We start from the raw sequence: 19,149 nt of genomic DNA, 5'->3' as shown, positions 1-19,149 counted from the left end.
AAAAAAGTGAGGGAATTGTAACTCAAATAATCCACAAGTCTAATTTTCATTGTAGTTAAACTTCCTCTAGAGCTAATAAGTAGGTCCATTGTCTAATTTGATCATCATTAATTTCCCACTTTTTACCCACAGCTGTCCAAAGAATAAAAATCCAAAACACATCTAGCCAGAAGGCAGAAAATACAAGCTAAAAATTATGGAATTCTCACAAGTTGGGTACTTAGCCATGAACAGGTGTACTTTTCCTAACATTGGTGAGCTATAGAACTCACATACACTGTCTCTTTCAACCAGTCTTTAAAATGTTTGTGGAGAATGATCATGAAAGCCAACATATGGATTTCAAGTCTGCATGGAAACTTCTCTTTTGACTCCATTTTTACGGACTTTGTGAAGCATCCCACTTCCTACTTCCTCAAACACCTCCACGAGGCAGAGAAGCGCCAGACTTTCATCCTTGTCTGATCTTCTCCTATCTCGGTATGGAGCGTTTGAGCATTACTCCCACGTTTGTCTACATGAGGAATGTTGCTGGCCAATGCTGACAAATTAACGTCTAGTCCAGCTCACGTGTCAGTTTCTCTACCATGCCGTAACAGTAAATAACTTCGGAAGTACTCTCAACATTATGGCTTTTCTAGAAATCACTTGGTCCCTAAATGATGGAAAACAATCCTTACTGACATGTATGCATAATTGCAGTAAGGCAAATCTCACTTGGAATCCACACAGCTCGTCAGAAGCTCCGAGATCAAGAATGATCTACTAGGTGATGCTAGGGAACGCGGGGCTATGCTTAACAGACGAAACTGTAACAGCCTAATGGAAAATTCAGACATTTGAATTTTTAGTAGGAAATGAGCTAAAAGCAGATAACTATTTAAGAACCTTAATGGGGTGAAGTTCATGCTCACACAAGCCATCTTTCTTTACAATTCTTGCTTGTGTGTGTGTTTAGGAAGTTTCAGCCCCGTGGATATGGAGTAATTCTGACAGCCTAGTTATCCTTGAATAAAAGGCCAGCATTGGTTTAGGAATGGGCTACCAACATGGGATATGTTCAGCTCACAATGTACTGGCCTTCAGTATTTTAGTTGGAGAGTTAAGATTTTGGACCTGGTGAGGTGGCCTAGCAGTTATAGTCCTCGCCTTGAATGTGCAGGAATCCCATATGGGCACTGCGTCTAGTCCTGGCAGTCCTGCTTCCCATCCGGCTCGCTGCTTGTGGCCTGGGAAAGCAGTTGAAGATGGCCCAAAGCCTTGGGACCCTGCACCCACGTGGGAGACCTGGAGGAGGACCTGGGCTCCTGGCTTCAGATCGGCTCAGCTCCAGCTGTTGCGGCCACTTTGCGGAGGGAATCATTGGACAGAGGATTGTCCTCTCTCCTTTCTACATGTCTGGCTTCCCCCAAAAAATAAATAAATCTTTAAAAAATATTCTTACTGTAAAGTCAGATTTACAGAGAGGATGAAGAGACAGAAAAATCTTTCATTTGCTGAGCCACTCCAAGTGATTGCAACAGTTGGAGCTGAGCCAGGAGCTTCTAGGTCTCCCATGCCAGTACAGGGTCGCAAGGCTTTGGGCTGGCCTTGACTGCTTCCCCAGGTCACAAGCAAGAAGCTGGTTGGGAAGTGGAGCAGCCGGGATACAAGTGAGCGAGCAGCCCTGTGGGATCCTGGCACTTGCAAAGGTGTCGACTTTAGTCAGTAGGCTACTGCTCCGGGTCCAGTTGGAGATTTGTCACTCAAATGTTTACGGTTAAAGATCCTGATAAGCCATAGAATGCGTTTACATGTAAAATAGTAGCAAGTGAGTACAGCATGGTTTTGCACATGATTTCCTGCACATCTGCAGGTAAGTAGTTCAAGAGTTGTTCAAATGATAGCAGACCCAATCCCTCTGGCAATGTATTTCACTGGAACTGTTCATCTTATTGAGAGTTTCTGGCCTCAAAGCATGATATTCCAACAATTCCTTCATTTTGCTTGACTGAAAAAAAGAAAAATCTGCCCAGTGACTGCAGTAGACCTTGTTCTTAAGGTAAGATTACCAGGAACTAAGCAAAAGCATACATTCAGAATATTTGATTTGTTGATGTCCGTTTGGCATTGGTAGGGGACTTGTGCATTGTTTTCTGCAATAGAAAACATGGTATCACACAGTCAATCTTTCCAAGGCTTCAGGGAACTGGCCTCGCTTCTCCTACTCAACTCTCAGTAGACTGCAACTGAGAATTACAGTCATGTTTTTGGAGTTCTTTGAGGTTAGACAATGTGATTTCAGTCTCTGACTCTTTCCACAAACCAAAATTTATAGTCAGCACTTATTGATAGTTTGACGCTATTGAATAATTTTCAGTCCTGTAAGACGTTGGAGAGGATGCTGGCAAATGCTTTCCTCCTATACATCACTCCCAAGTTACTTAGCTCCCCTCAGTACCTTCCCGTCAGCATTCCAAGTGCCTTATTTACTCCAACTCCCTGGTTTCTGATGAGATGGAAATAGATATTTTAAGAGGGTCTTCTCTCTCTCTCTCTCTCTCTATCTCTCTCTCTATCTCTCTCTCTCTCACACACACAAGAAGTCATAGTATATTTCTCCCATGGGAAGGGATGACTGATCAAGAAGGATGGCTGTTTTAAATTTTATTCTTTATTTGAAAGAATGGAGGCAAGTAGACACTTGCCTCTTATACTTACTGAAATAAACCAGTCCCCCAAAGACAAATGGGTTCCTTCCTGTTTGTTAGCTAATACAGAATACAGAAGTGGAATATGACTGAAACTGACACCTTGAGATTTGATTAATGTTTATAACCCTCATCTGTACTCTTGAGAAATAGTGGTTTTTCTACTTACTACCTGTGGAATTCTTTAACGTAGGATTAAACTTGTGGTTATAAACTCAAAGTATGCTGCAGTGAAAAGTTAAACAAAAATTATAAAGGAAGGAGGAGAAAGGGCGAGAGTGTGACAGAAGGCTAGACAGGTTGGGAAATATCATTATGCTCTTAACTTTAAGTAAAATACAAGGAATGTATTCCAGTTAAATAAAACTTTACAAAAAAGAGAGGAGAGTAAGAGAATAGAGAAAGATTTTCTATTAACCGATTTAATCTCAAAATGCCTGCCACAGCATGGGCTAGGTCAGACCAAAGGCAGCTGTCAGATATCCATCCCCAGGTGTATGCGGATGGCAGGAACCTAGCTGTGCAGATTATCACTTGGTTACTTCCAGGGTTCATTAAGATGAAGTTAGTATACTTGGCATATGCTTGCTAAGAGGGAATCTCAACTGAACTTGAACTATGGTTACGCAACAAGGGGGAGGAACCCACCATGGGGGGAGGGTGTGGGGAAGTGTTGCGAGAATCACAGTTCCTATGAAATTACAACACAATGTAATTAATGAATAACTTTAATAAAAAAAGCAAAAACAAAACAAAAGCAAAAAAAAAAAAAATGGAGTTTAGAGCCCGCAGTTGAAGCGGCATTGGAATCAAGACCCCATGATATGGGCTACAGGAGTCCTCCAGCTTCATCTTAATCTCTGCCAACATTTGCCTAGGGATGATATTTTAAACAGTTTAACCATAATAGTAGCAGGAACTAACTTAATCACATGCCTTTAGCAAGTAGGAAAACAAAATGTGAAGCCTGGACTTTGCCACCCAACATCCCTCCCCACGACCTCCCCTGCCCTGGCGCTTTACCTTAGGTTCCCTAGTTTTGGTGTTTCTGCTATGTGAAGTAGGATTCGAGTTACAGCTTTTCCATGAGCCAAAATGAGTTATGAGCACTTCATGTATTTGTCAACAAACTTCTCTGTGCCTTTGTTTCTCATCTGTTGAATAGGATCACTGATTCCTACCTCCTGAAAGTCAGTGATAGTGTGCTTGGTATAACACTTGGCATGCAGAATGTAGCATTGTTGTTGCCATCTGTGGATCCACTTGCAAAGTATTAATCAGAAATTGGATTCCCTACATATTAAGTGAATATTTCTCAAATTTGAAATCTAAGAATAGGATGGCTTATCTGTAGGTCCCTTAGTTTAGGGACCGCTATGCTGCTGGTTTGACCTAGGCACATAGAATGTACATATCAATATGTAATATTGTACCAAAAGACATACTCATAACCCAGGCTCAGAAATGACAAATCAAATCCTCAAACAGCATCAAGTGTTCATATAGACAGTATGAAAATACAGGTTCACAGATATTTCTTTATACAATGTTAACATTGTTATGGGAAAATAGCTGAATAGTTCTTTTTGTCCTTGCCAGCAAAGTGACACAACAAGAGGGTAACAGAGCCGGCATTTCTCAACATGCTCCTCTTTAATTTTCTCTAATTTAAATCTAGGCATCCCAGACTGGACGAGTCACTCTTTATGGACCTAAACTGCTCAAATAGTGGACAATTACTTAATAAATCCTTCTCCAACTCTCTCCCATATCCGGCCACATGCTGTGATGCATGACTGCTGGCCTTGTCCGAAGGCTTCTCTAAGCCAGTGACTCACCATAGCTCTATTACCATGAAGCCAAAGATCAGCAGTCTCCTTATGTACAAACTATCGCTGCAAGTTTGATCAGTTCCTTTATTGCGCGAGTAGGTACCGTTTATGACTCGGCCAAAACTTTTCTCATGGCAATAACAAACACAAATTAAGGATAAAGGGCCTGGTGGTGTGGCCTAGCGGCTAAAGTCTCGCCTTGAAAGCCCCTGGGTCCCATATGGGCGCCGGTTCTAATCCCAGCAGCTCCACTTCCCATCCAGCTCCCTGCTTCTGGCCCGGGAAATCAGTTGAGGATGGCCCAATGCTTTGGGACCCTGCACCCGCATGGGAGACCTGGAAGAGGTTCCTGGTTCCCGGCTTCGAATTGGCATGCACCGGCCATTGCGGCTCACTTGGGGAGTGAATCATTGGATGGAAGATCTTCCTCCCTGTCTCTCCTCCTCTCTGTATATCTGGCTTTGCAATAAAAATAAATAAATCTTTAAAAAAATAATAAAATAAAACAGAAGTCATGAAGCAGCTCTAGACTTACCAGCCATGCCAAAGGGAGGCGCATGCTTGCAGTCTGCCCTTTGGAACGAATTCAGGACCTTGGGCTGTAATAAAATGAATAAATCTTTTAAAAAATCTAAAGATAAAAAGGAACACTCTAAGTAAATGTACTTTTAAACCAAAAACCATATTTTTTTTCCAACAGTTTTGATAGGTTGGCAGGGGAAGAGTCTACAAACATGTTTGTGTGAGTGCACTTCAAGACACCAATGGGAAAAAATGGAAATTAAGTGCAAGTGCAAAAAAAAAACACTTGAAATCTCTGCAGTTTTTTGTAATTTTTTTCAAAAACTTGAAGACCACTGGGTTCATGGATTTTAGGGCTTTTTCTTTTGCACCAAACTTCTATTTCAATTGCACTTTGCCAGAACTTTTAACCCACTCTTGCAGATGATCTTAAATCCATCAAAGCAAACTATCTCGTGGATTTTTCTTCAACTGAATCTCAGTGGAAGAAAATTCAAGGGTACACAGTACTTACTTCCACCTGATTTTCTAACTTCATAGCAAGATTACTATGATACTCAAAATCACCATTACTTTTTCTATTGCTTTAAGATATTGAGATGTGACATCTCATTTTTAGTCAAGTCAGGCTTAATTATTTGGATCTACTCTCACTGATAAGCAGTAAAGCTAAATTTAAAGTATCTTTCTTAGCAACTGAAAAGCTGGCAAAACAGTATCTGGCAAAAACTGACAGGACCAAAAAGAACCTCATGCGATAAAACCTGAGAGCTGCTTTTGTGGGCTCTGTGACCTGAACACATTTGGAAGTGACGTTTAGGAGAGGGTCAGACATCAGAGCCCTGTGTCTGCTGGAAGTTGAGAAGCTACTAGCAGACACACTCCCAAAAGTTTCCACTGGACATCAGTTAGAATAAATGAGACACAGTAGAGTCCTCATATACCCATCCAGCCCGAGATTATATAGATGTATTTTTAAAGATTTTCTTTGTAAAGGCAGATCTATACAGAGAAGAAAAAATAGGAAGATCCTCCATCTGCTGATAAAGTGACAATGGTCCGAGAGGAGTTGCTCCGAAGCCAGGAGTTAGGAGCTTTTTCTGTGTCCCCAGGCTTTGGGCTATCCTATAGTGCTTTCCCAGGCTGCAAGCAGGGAGCTGGATGGGCAGTGGAGCAGCAGACACGCAGTGGCACCCATATGGGATCCTGGTGACTTCCAGGCAAGGATTTAGCCACTAGGCCACTGTGCTGGGTCCTTGGGGTCATAGTTTAAGGGAATTAATTTCAAGTCCTGAGCATCAATGAGGGGGTCGCAGGTGGGTAGGGAAGAGGTAAATCCTCTCCAGAGAGGTTAGTTTTCTGAGACCTCCACATTTATTGCTATTTACAAACTTGCAAAATAATCTGTATGAAAGATTAGGTACACCAGGAAATAGGATATCAAGAGTGAGAAAAAGCAGAAGTAGATTCACAAATTGCACATTGAGAAACAGTAACCATGGGAAATGTGATCAACATTGTCTTTAAAGCAATAAAATACAAGCATATTTAGAAGCAGAAGCAAAAGACATGGACTTGAAAATGATCTACTAGAACTTCTGGAAATGAAATTTTATACACAAAGTATTACCAAGTCAATAGATTTAGTCAATTAGACATACTTGACATGGGCAAAGCAGGCAGGCAGTGAGGGACAGGAAGCTGAATACTGCCAACACCCTAGCCATCCGCACTGCCATCTCCTCCAGGCTGTTTCCACATGGCCAAAGCCTCAGCACACCTGCTCTGCATCCTGCAGCTAAGCCTCACTTTGCATCAGGTACCAGCTGTCCTTAACCACCATAAGGAGCTCACCACACATACTATAGCTACACTCCTTATGCTAGAAGGAAAATGTAACCCCAGCCAGGTGGGGAAATTGTCCCTTTTGAGATTGCCTGCACACATTATCTGAGTGAGGACTGTTCTTTTGTCCTACTGTTCATCTGTCTCTCCTTTGTGTTCTTACTTGTAGAATGACAAAAGCCTGCAGTTGAAGTCTAGATGGGGTGGGTGGGTGGGTGGGGGGCTGGCAGGAGCTGCGCCTCTCCAACTATGTCCAGGGCTCCTGAGCCCTACACCACCACCAGGAGGCTGCATTTCCCACCATTACTAAACTGAGATCAAAGATGTTGTAGAGCATGGAGGTGCAAAACATGTTAAGAGACAAACAGAACTCCTGACATGATGGTTGAAAATGAATCCCAACCTGTTTAATCCGAGTTCTAGGATTTCCAGAAAGAAAGACAATGAACAGAGGTAGTCTGAGGTTTCTCCATAGTAACTGTCTACACGTTTTTTAAGTGCCACTTATTTCTTCAAAAGCATCTGATTTTCATGAAAACAATCACTGGAAAACTATTTTGTTACTTTAAATAACAATGACAGCATTGTAAAATAACAGACAACAGTTCCTGGGCTTGGCAAAACATAGCACTACACAGGTGAAACATACATAAAGCATATGATAGGGAACAAAAGGCCCTGACCATAGGAGTATCTTTAGCTCGGTAGCAACGAGCAGACAGCAGTTCCCGGGCTTGGAAGCATTTTGCACTTGCATAGGTGTTGCACACAAAAAGGCATACGATGGGGTACAAGAGGCCTAGACCCAATCTCACAGCCTCTGCTGTTCCTCTGCCAACAGATCAACCCACAGTTACAACACAAGGGTGCCCACCCGCTCATGTGCATCAGTAAATTCCTATTGTTTCATAACTCTGACAGTCTGTACCTCAACCTTGTTCATTGTCACCAAGGTAACTGGTGGTGGCGGCTGCTGATGTACTGACTATGGTGGTCGCCATTATGCCAGTCTCTTTTATTCTTTATCAGGCAAACAGAGGCCTCTCCGTCAGTCCCAACAGACACAGGCAGGATTCAGGGAAGGGGCTGAAGAACAGCAGAATTGCAATTGCCATTCCAGCACGCTGTCAGGGTGCACTGGAACGTGGTATCATTTACTTCAGAGGTGTTTTCTGTATGTGAGAGAGAAACATGGGGATAACACAGGCAGACACAAGCTTCAAATTCAAGGAGCTGCGGTTCACCCACGTGAGCGAGTCCTCAAGTTCAGAGGAATGATGGAACTAATAGATTCCACAGGAATCATTGCATTCCTAAAGAAGGGAAAATGGGGTGCTTGCCAGTCATGTCCAAACCCCACAAAGCTGCCACGTAGAGAAGGTGGGTATTTTCCCTGTGGTAATAACAGGGGAATGATAAGCAAAAGCACGGGCAGAGATTATGCTATTTATAAAGGGAGGACCAGACCCCCAACAGCTGGGGTCACACATCAGACAGTCTGATAGTCTGGTTAAAATGGAAACTGGCAAGAAATGTCGGAACCTGGTGCTCATAGCAGAAAGACAAGATAAAGAGAGGGGTGCTTCACAAATACTAACATACTTACATAACATATAAAGGCCTAATATACCTGCCTGAGGGGGAACCTCTCACAGAGGCCCCAGCAGAGATGGAGAGGGATTCCGAGGGGGACCCTCGGGCTGAGGACCCAGCAGAGGGGTTCCTGAGTGGGACCGTCTTACTGAGGACACAGCACAGAGAGAGGGGAGGTCCGAGGGGGACTCTCGCTGAGGCAAGAGCAGAGGGGGTCCCAAGAGGGACCCTCTCGCTGAGGCCCAAGCAGAGAGGGAGGGTGGTTCAAGGGGGAACCTCTTGCTGAGGCCCCAGAGAGGGGCCCTAGGTGGTCCCTCTCTTGCTGAGGCCCCAGGAGAGGTGGTGCCCAGGGGGACCCTCTCGCAGAGGACCCAGCATAGAGGTAGTGAGACTCAGGGGTTCCTCTCACTGAGGCCCCAGAAGATGGGGTCCTGAGCGGACCCTCTGGCTGAGTCCCCAACAGAGAGAGGGTCGGGCTCTGATGATCTCTCTCGATGAGGCCCAGGCAGAGAGAGAGATGGGGATCTGGGAGGACCCTCTCGCTGAGGTGGCAGCAGAGCGGGTCCTGAGTGGAATCCTCTCACTGAGGCCACAGCATTGAGATAGGAAGGGTCCGAGGGGGACACTCTCGCTGAGGCTCCAGCAGAGGGGGTCCTGAGTGAGACCCTCCTGCTGAGGCATCAACAGAGAGGGAAGAGGGTTCCGGTGGTCCATCTAGCTGAGGCCCCAGCAAAGGGGGTCCCAAGTGGTACCCTCTCGCCTAGGCCCCAGCAGAGAGGTTAGGTGACTCCGGGTGTCCCTCTAGCTGGGGCCTAAGCAAAGAGGGTCGCCGGAGTTCCCCCTCGCTGAGCCCCAGCAGAGAAGGTCCCAAGGGGGACCCTCTCGCTGAGGCCCCAGCAGAGAGGCAGGGGTCGCCAGGGTTCCCCCTCACTGAGTCCCCATCAGAGGGGGTCAGAAGGGGGTCTCTCTTGCTGAGGCCCCAGGAGAGGTGTTCCCAAGGGGGACCCTCTTGCGGAGGACCCAACAGACAGAGTGTGGGACTCAGGGGTCTCTCTAACTGAAGCCCCTGAAGACGGGGTCTTGAGGGGGACCCTCTGGCTGAGACCCCAACACAGAGAGGCTTGGGCTCTGAGGATCTCTCTCACTGAGGCCCCAGCAGAGGGGTTCCGACGGGGTCTCTCTCGCTGACACCCCAGCAGCGAGGAAGGGGTTGCCGGAGGTCCCACTAGCTGAAGCCCAGGTAGAGAGAGAGGGGGATCTGAGGAGGACCTTCTCGCTGAGACCCAGGCAGAAGGGCTCACGAGATGGACCAACTTGCAGATGCCCCAGCAGATAGGGAGGGGATGGAGGGGGGGGCAAGGGTCCCTCTTACTGAGGCCCCAGCAGAGTGGGTCCCCAGGGGACCAGCTCTTGCGGCTCATTTGGAGAGTGAATCATTGGACGGAAGATCTTTCTCTCTGTCTCTTCTCCTCTCTGTATATCTGACTTTGGAATAAAATACATAAATCTGTTTAAAAAAAAAGGTAGGGCAGCATCGGGCACCCTCGTGGCCACCAGGACTCACTGCAGGATGCTCATCCTAGGCTCTCCTGCCAAATCAATGGAAGCACCCCAGCTCAGAGAGGCATTTGCTCTCAAGGACACTCTTTTTAGAGCTTGCACACAAGTCCCATGACGGAAGCCATATGCACACCCTGGGGTTCTGCATTGACAACTATAAGCAGTCTAGAGTCACAGCACAGCACACAGCCTGCTCCCTCACAGGAGGCCAGCAGCTTTCTGTCTTTTCCTTCCTCCCTTCTGCCTCCCTCTGTCCTCTTTTCTTGGAAGCACAGAGGAACAGAGAGGGAGAGACAGAATCTTTCTTGCATCTGCTGGCTCACATCCCCAAGGACCACCACCAGAGCCAGCTGTGGCAGGGTCAGGACAAGCCCAGGAACCAGGAGCTCCCTCCAGATCTCCCAAAGGGGCACAGGGGCACACGGGCACAGGGGCACAAGCCCCTGCAGCATCCTCCGCTGCTCTCCCAGGAGGATCGGCAGGGAGCTGGACTGCAGGGGAAGCAGCCAGGATTTGAAGCAGCACCCGTAGAGGCCATCCACCTGGCAGGCTGAGGCTTGACCCACTGGGACAATTCCCTGCACCACACCACACCACACTACACACAACACACAACACACCATACCAATCATTGTTGGACCCTTCAGCAGCTCCTTCACCAGGCTGCTGAAGGTGTCTGTCCCCCTGGCTTGCACAACTTATGCCATTCCGTGCTGTAAGAGCAGCCAGTACAGATGAGGGATCCAGGCATGTTGCTACTCTACCTGTCCTGGGGAGAAGGACCTCTGTGAAGAACAGATGTCAGCTGTTGGGATGTCTTGTGGAAGATGGCACATCAGCGGCGGCCGACGGTCCACAGCTGACCAGCAGGAGGAAGAGTCTTGAATCCAGAAGGATCCATGGAGGAGGGTGAAGCACTCCCTGGTGAACAAGAGGGCAGCAGCATCTGGCTGGAGGCTGTGAGGCCAAATTCCTGCCTTCAAAGCACATGACAGGGATGGCTGACCCCTCAAGTGCTAGCTAGAGATAGGAAAGGCAGCTTTGTGCACCCTGTTGTGTGCAGGAAGCACAGGCCCTGAAAGCCCTACCTTGTGCGGGCCTTGATGGCTCCCCGGCCATCATCATATGTTCTGGGGAGCAGGGCTGCATGTTGCAGGATGCTTTCTTTAGCAGCTAGGGCCTGGGACTTCCTATTGCAGATGGCTGTTGACCTCTGGTGCCTACTTGCCCATACACCTGGCTCCTGGCTTAGGAGCCCACATGCCCAGACACCACTCAGCTAGGCCAAGGCAGGCCGAGTAGTGTATCACCCTAACCACCACCCAACACATGCAAAAATACATGAAGCCGGGGTCCATCAGCGTTACCTAGTGGCCAAAGTCCTTGCCTTGAACGCACCGGGATCCCATATGGGCACTGGTTCTAATCCCGGCTGCTCCACTTCCCATCCAGCTCCCTGCTTGTGGCATGGCAAAGCAGTCGAGGACGGCCCAAAGCTTTGGGACCCTGCACCCACATGGAAGAGGTTCCAAGTCCCCAGCTTCTGATTGGCATGCACCAGCCATTGCGGCTCACTTGGAGAGTGAATCATTGGACAGAAGATCTTCCTCTCTGTCTCTCCTCCTCTCTGTATCTCGGACTTTGTAATAAAAAAAACAAGGTCCATGAAGCCCTGTTGGCAGCCCATCAGGGAGATGCTCCACTTGCCAAAGAATTCCCGGAGTCTGCATGTTGGGTGCTCTGCAAGGAATGTGGTTGGCGGTAAGGTTTCCCGGGACCTCATCTGGCGAAGTACAACCCCAGTGTGCTGGTGTTTAACACCAGCTCTCAGAGGGCTCTGAGGATGCAGGCATGGGACTCCAGCTCCCTGAGGGCCTGTGGGCATGCTGATGTGAGAGTCCATCTCCCAGGGTTCTTTAAGTGCCCTGCTATTAAAGGCACCCTGACACTTCCTATCACAGAGGCCTGGGCTGATGCTAGGCCCCAAACGTCCTGCACCCCTCCTGGGCTTTGGTATGTGAGCTGTTCGGCCTTGGAGCCCTGATCTTTCAACAGCACGTGTACCAGAATACTGTCCGGGACCCCCACCTGATGCTAGGATGGCTCGGGTTGGACTGTCTAGAGGTCAGAAGGCCTGAGCCCACCAGGGGTAGAAAGGGCAGCTTGTGGCCCAGCGCGGTAGCCTTGCAACTAACGTCATCACCTTGAACGAGCTGGGATCTCATATGGGCACCGGTTCTAATCCCGGCTGCTCCACTTCCCAACCAGATCCCTGATTGTGGCCTGGGAAAGCAGTAGAGACTGCCCAAAGCTTTGGAAACTTGCACCCACATGGGAGAACCAGAAGAGGCTCCAGGTTCCTGGCTTTGGATCGGCGTGCACCAGCCATTGTGGCTCACTTGGGGAGTGACTCATCGGACGGAAGATCTTCCTCTCTGTCTCTCCTCCTCTCTGTATATCTGACCTTGGAATAAAATAAATAAATGTGTAAAAAAAAAAAAAGAAAAGAAAAGAAAGAATGAACGGCGGCTTTGGGCGACCTCTCGTGGCCACCAGCACTCAGTGCAGGACGCTCATCCAAGGCTCTCCAGCATGGATGAAGGTCCTCTGCTGAGGACCCCAGCAGGAAGGAGCGTCCTCTGCTGCAGACCCAAAAAGAGAGGAGGGTCCTGTGCTGCAGGACCCCAGCAGAAAAGAGGGTCCTCTACTGCCGGAAGCCAGCATAGAGGAGGATTCTCGGATGTCGGACCCAACAGATAGGAGGGTGTTCTGGTGCTGGAATCCTAGCAGAGAAGAAGGTCCTCTGATGCTGGAACTCAGCAGAGAGGAGGGTTCTCCGCTTCTGGACCCCAGCAGAGAGGAGTTTCCTTTGCTGCTGGACTACAGCAGAAGATGAGGCTTCTCTGGTGTTGCACTACAGCAGACACGAGGGTCCTCTGCTGCCAGACCCCAGCAGAGAGGAAGGTCCTCTGCTGCTGGACCCCAGCAGTGAGGAGGGTCCTCTGCTGCTGGACCCATGCAGAGAGGGTTGTCCTCTGGTGCCGGACCCCAGGAGAAGAGGAGGGTAATCTGGTACCAGACGCCAGCAGGGAGGTGGTTCCTGTGGTGCCGGACACCAGCAGAGGGAGGGTCCTCTGCTGCTGGACCCCAGCAGTGATGAGGGTCCTCTGCTGCAGGACCCAGAGAGGGAGATCCTCTGGTGCCGGGCCCCAGCAGCAATTGAGGGTCCTGTGCTGCAGGACCCATGCAGAGAGGTTAGTCTTTTGGTGCCGGACCCAAGCAGCAGAGGAGGGTACTCTGATGCAGGACCCTAGGAGCAGAGGACGGTTCTCTGGTGCCGGACAAAAGCAGGGAGGATGGTCCTGTTGTACCGGACCCCAGCAGCAGAGGAGGATCCTCTGGTGCCGGAACCCAGCAGAGAGAGATTCCACTACTGTCGGACCCCAGCAGAGAGGAGGGTCCTTTGCTGCAGGAACACAGCAGAGAACAGGGTCCTCTGCAGCCAGTCCCCAGCAGAGGGGAGGGTACTCTGATACCGAACACCTGCAGCGGAGGGGGGTCTTCTTCTGCTGTACCCCAGCAGAGAGCAGGGTCCTCAGCTGCCTGTCCCCAGCAGGAAGGAGTGTCTTCTGGAGCCTGACCCCAGCAGAGCGGTCCTCTCCTGCTTCCTCTCTTTGGTGTTCAGCAGGATAGGAGGGTCCTTGGCTGCTGGACTCCAGCAGAGAGAAGGGTCCCCTGCAGCATTTTACTCGCTGGACCCTAGCACAGACGAGGGTCCTCACGTGCTAGACCCAGCAGAGAGGAACGTCATATGGTGCCGAACCCAGGCAGAGAGGTGGGTCCTCTGCTGCTTCCTCTTTGTTTTGGCAGAGCAGAGAGGAGTGTCCTCTGGTGCTGGATCACAGAAGAGAGGAGGGTCCTCTGCTGCTTCCTCCCTGCTGGGGTCCAGCAGAGAGGTCCACTGCTTCTGGACCCCAGCAGTGAGTGGGTCCTCTACTCCTGGACCCCAGCAGAGCGAAGGGTTCTCTGTTGCCGGACCCCAGCAGAAGAAGAGGGTCCTCTGCTCCCCGACCACAACAGAAGAGGAGGGTCCTCTGCTGTGGCCTCTCTTTGAAGTCCATGAGGTAACGAGGTTCCTTTAGAACTTCTTCTCTGCTGAGGTCGTGCAGCAGAGGAGGGTCATCTTCTGCAGGGGTTCAGCAGGAGAGGAGGGTCCTCAGCTGCTGGAAGCAAGGCAAAGTGGAGTGTCCACTGCTGCCAGACCCCAGCAGGGAAGTGGGTCCTCTGCATCGGTACCCCAGCAATACAGGAGTGTAATCTGCTGCGGGACCCCAGTAAAGAAGAGGGTCTTCTTCTGCTGGACCCCAGCAGAGAGGAGGGTCCTCTGTTGCTTTGTCTATGCTGGACACCCGCAGTGAGGAGAGTCCTCTGGTGCTGGAACCCAGCAGAGAGGAGAGTACTCTACTGCTGGACTCAAGCAGAGAGGACGGTCCTCTGCTGATTCCTCTCCACTGGGGTCCAACATAGAGGAGGGTCCTATTTTTCCGGACCCCAGCAGTAGAGTAGGACCCTCTGCTGCCCGACCCCAGCAGAGGGGTGTTCTCTGGTGCCGGATCCCTGCAGAAGAGGGAAGTTTTCTGCTGCCGGACCCAGCACAGAGGACGGTCCTCTGCTGCCGGACCCCGCAGGGATGAGTGTCATCTGCTGCCGGACCACAGAAGGAAGGAGGGTCCCCTGTTGCCAGACCCAGCAGAACAGGAGGGTCCCCTGCTGCTTCCTTCTTTATTGTCCAACAGAAAGGATTGTCCTCTGCTGTTTTCTCTCTGCAGGAAAACAGCAGTGAGGGGGAACCTATGGTGCCAGGCAGCAGCAGAGAGGAGGATCTTGTGCTGCCGGACCCCAGCAGAAGAGGATGGTCCTCTCCTGCCGGACGCCAGCAGAGAGGAGGAACCTCTGCGGCCAGACTCCAGAATAGAGGAGGGTCCTCTGCTGCTTCTTCTCTGCTGGACCCCAGCAGAGAGGCGGATCCTCTGGGGATGGACCTCAACAGAGAGGAGGGTCCTCTACTGCTGTACCCCAGTAGAGAGGATGGTCCTCTGCTGATTCCTCTTTGATGGGGTCCAACGGAGAGGAGTGTCTTATGCTGCCGGGCACCAAAAGCAGAGGATGGGCATCTGCTGCTGGACATCAGCAGCAGATGAGGGTCTTCTGTTGCCGGAACCCAGCAGAGAGGAGGGTACTCTATTGTTGTACCTCAGCAGAGAGGATTGTGCTCTGTGGCTTCCTCTGTGCTGGGGTCCAGCAGAAAGCAGGGTCTCTGATGCTGGACCCCAGAAGAGAAGAGGGTCATCTGATGCTTTATCTCTGCTATGTTCCTTCAGCAGAGGAGGTTCCTCTGCTGTCTGAATCCAGCAGGAAGGAGAATCCTCTGCTGCAGGAACACAGCAGGAACGAAGTTCTTCTGTTGCCGGACCCCAGCAGCAGAGAAGGGTCCTCCACTGCTGAACCCAGCAGGGAGGTGGGTCCTCGGCTGCCAGGCCCCAGCAGAGAGAAGGGTCCTCTGTTGCCAGACCCCAGCAGAGAGGAGTGTTCTCTGCTGCGAGACCCGGCAGAGAGCATGGTCCTCTGCTACCGGATCCCAACAGAAGAGGAGGTTCCTCTGCCGCATCCTCTCTTTGGGGTCGAACAGGAGTTGAGTGTCCTCTGTACTTCCTCTCTGCTGGGGTCCAGCAGCAGAGGAGGGTCCTATGATGCAGGTGTCCCACAGGAGAGTAGGAACTCTGCTGCTTAAACCCAGCAGAAGTGGTGTGTCATCTGCTGCAGGACCCCAGCAGAGTGGAGGTTACTGTGCTGCTTCCTCTGGTGCTGGACCCCAGCACAGAAGAGGGTCCTCTTGTGCTAGACCCCTGCAGAGAGGGGGTCCTCTGCTGCCGGACCAGAACAGCAGAGGGTGGTCCTCTGCTGCCGGACCACAGCAGGGAGGAGGGTTCATTCTTCTGGACCTCAGCAGGGACGATGGTCCTCTGCTGCTCGGCCCAGTACAGAGGAGGGTCCTCGGCTGCCGGAAACCATTAGAGAGGCGGCACCTTTGCTGCTACCTCTCTGCTGGCGTCCAACAGAGAAGAGGGTCTTCTGTTTCCAGACCCCAGCAGCAGAGCAGGGTGCTCTGGTGCTGGAAAACAGAAGGGAGTAGGGTCCTCTGCTGCCGGCACCATCAGCAGAGGTGGGTCCTCTGGTGCCGGAACCAACTACAGAGGGGGGTACTCTGATGCTAGACCCCAGCAGCAGTGGAGGGTCCTCTGGTGCTGTCAGACCCCAGCAGAGAGGAAGCAGCAGAGGACTCGCCTCTCTGCTGGGGTCCTGCAGAGTGAAGGGTCCTCTGCTACCAGACCCCAGCAGCAGTAGAGCACCCTCTTCTGCCATAAAACAGCAGGGAGAATGGTTCTCTGCTGCCAGTCCCAGCAGCAAAGGAGGGTCTTCTGGTGCCGGACACCAGCAGCAGAAGGGGGGGGGGTCACTGTTGCGGGATCACAGCACAGAGTAGGGTACTCTGCTGCCAGACCCCAGCAGAGAGCAGGGTCCTGCACTGCAGGACCCCAGAAGAGAAGGAGGGTCCTCTCGTGCTAGACCCCAGGAGAGGAGGGTGCTCTGCTGGGGGACTCCAGCACGTAGGAGGGTCGTCCTGTGCTGGACCCCAGCAGAGAGGGGTGTCATCTGGTGAAACACCCCAGCACAGAGAAAGATCCTCTGTTGCTGGACCCGAGCAGAGAGGGATGTCCTCTGGTGCCAGACCCCAAAAGCAGAGGAGGGTCCTCTGTTGCCAGACCACAGCAGGGAGGAGTGTCCTCTGCTGTCTGACCTGAGCAGTAGAGGATTGTCCTCTGGTGCCGGGCCCCAGCAGAGATGAAGGTACTCTGCTGCTCGAGCAAGCTGAGAGGAGGGTCCTCTGGTACTGGACCCCAGCAGAGAATAGTGTCCTCTGTTGATGGACCCCAGCAACAGAGGAGGGTTCTCTGTTGTTGGATGCCAGCAGAGTGTAGGGCGTTGTTGTGCCGGAACCCAGCAAAGAGGAGGGACTCTGCTGCCGTACCAAGGCAGGGAGGAGGGTCCTCAGCTGCAGGAATCCAGCAGAAGGAGGGTCCTCTCCAGACCCCAGTAGCAAAGGGGGTCCTCTGGTGCTGGACCCTAGCATCAGAGGGGAGTCCTGTGCTTCCAGACACCAACAGCAGAGGGAGGAATTCTGCTGTTGGACTCCAGCAGAACATGGGTGTTGTCTGCTGCTAGAACCCAGCATAAGGAGTGTCATTTGCTACCAAACCCCAGCAGGACAAGGGGGTCCTCTGGTACCGAAACCCAGCAGCAGAAGGGGGTTCTTTGCTGCTGGAACCCAGGAGCATAAGGGGGTTCTCTGCTGCCGGAATCCAGCAGCACAAAAGGCTCTCTGCTGCCGGACATCAGGAGAGAGGAGGGTCCTCTGCTGCTGGAACCCAGCAGAAGAGGAGGGTCCTCTGCTGCAGGACGCCAGTAGAAGAGTAGGATCCTCTGCGTGTCCTCTGTTTGGGGTCCAGTAGGGAACAAGGTTCCTCTGCAACTTCCCCTATGCTGTGGTTCAGCAGCAGAGGCAGGTTCTCTGTTGCAGGGGTCCAGCAAGAGAGGAGGGTCCTTTGCTGCTACCTCTCCACTGGGGTCCAGCAACAGAGGTGGGTCCTCTGCTGCCGCACCCCAGCAGCAGAAGGCGGTAATCTGGTGCTGGACCCCAGCAGAGTGGAGGGTCCTCTGCTGCCGGAACCCAGCAGAAGGAGGGTCCTCTGCTGCCAGAGCGCAGCAGCAGAGGAGGGTCATGTGGTGCCGGACACCAGCAAGAGAGGGGGTCCTCTGGTGCCAGACCCCACCAACAGAGCAGGGTCTTCTGCAGCCGGACCACAGCAGGGAGGAGGGTTCTCTCATTGCGGACTTCAGCAGGGACGGTGGTCCTCTACTGCCGGACCCCAGCAGCAGGGGTGGTCATCTGGTACCACACCCGAGCAGCAGATGAGGGTCCTCTGCTGCCATATCCCTGCAGGGAGGAGGGTCCTCTGCTACCAGAACACAGCAGAAGGAAGGTCCTCTGCTGCCAGACCCCAGAAACAGAGGGGGGTCCTCTGGTGCCAGACCCCAACAGCTGAGGGGGGTCCTCTGGTGCCCGACCACAGCAGCAGAGGGAGGACCTCCACTCCCGGACACCAGCAGCAGAGGGGATTCCTCTGCTGCCAGACCCAGTAGCAGAGGCGGGTCCTTTGGTGTCGGACCCCAAGAGCAGAGGGGGTTCTCTGCTGCCGCACCCCAGCAGCAGAAGGCGATAATCAGCTGCTGGACCCCAGCAGAGTGGAGGGTCCTCTGCTGCTCGTCCCCAGCAGGAGAGGAGAGTCCTCGGGTACCGCACCACAGCAGAACAACATGTTCCTCTGGTGCCAGACCCTAGCAGCAGAGGGGAGTTCTCTGCTGCAGGAACCCAGCAGAAGGAGTGTTCTCTGCTGCAAGACACCAGGAGCATACGGAGGTCCTCTGGTGCTGGACCCCAATAGCAGAGGGGGATCTTCTGGTGCCGGACGCCGGCAGCAGAGGAGGGTCCTCAGGTGCTAGACCCCAGCAGAGAGGGTTGTCATCTGGTTTCAGACAACAGCAGCAGTGGTGGATGCTCTGCTGCTGTACCCAGCAGAGAGGGTGGTCCTCTGCCACCAGACCCCACATAGGAGGAGGGCCCTCTTGCCTCCGGAACCCAGCAGGGAGGAGGGTCTTCAGGTGCCAGACACCAGCAGCAGAGGAGGTCCGCTGGTGCCGGACCCCAGAAGCAGAAGAGGGTCCTCTGCTGCAGGACCCCAGCAGGGAGGAGGGTCCTCTGCTGCAGGAACCCAGCAGAAACAGGGTCCTCATCTGTCGGATCCCAGCCGAAGATTAGGCTCCTGTGCTTTGTCCTCTCTTTGGGGTCCAGCAGGAGATGAGTGTCCTCTGCAACTTCCTCTCTGCTGTGGTCCTGTAGCAGAGGAGACTCCTCTAGGCTGGGGTTCAGCAGCTGAGAACCCTCCTCTCGGCTGTGTCTGGCAGGAGATGACGCTGCTCTGCTGCTG

Source organism: Ochotona princeps, chromosome 2 (assembly GCF_030435755.1).
Source record: "Ochotona princeps isolate mOchPri1 chromosome 2, mOchPri1.hap1, whole genome shotgun sequence".
Classification (NCBI taxonomy): domain Eukaryota; kingdom Metazoa; phylum Chordata; class Mammalia; order Lagomorpha; family Ochotonidae; genus Ochotona; species Ochotona princeps.
The sequence above is the reverse complement of the archived record's forward strand: the minus strand, read 5'-3'. Positions refer to the sequence as shown.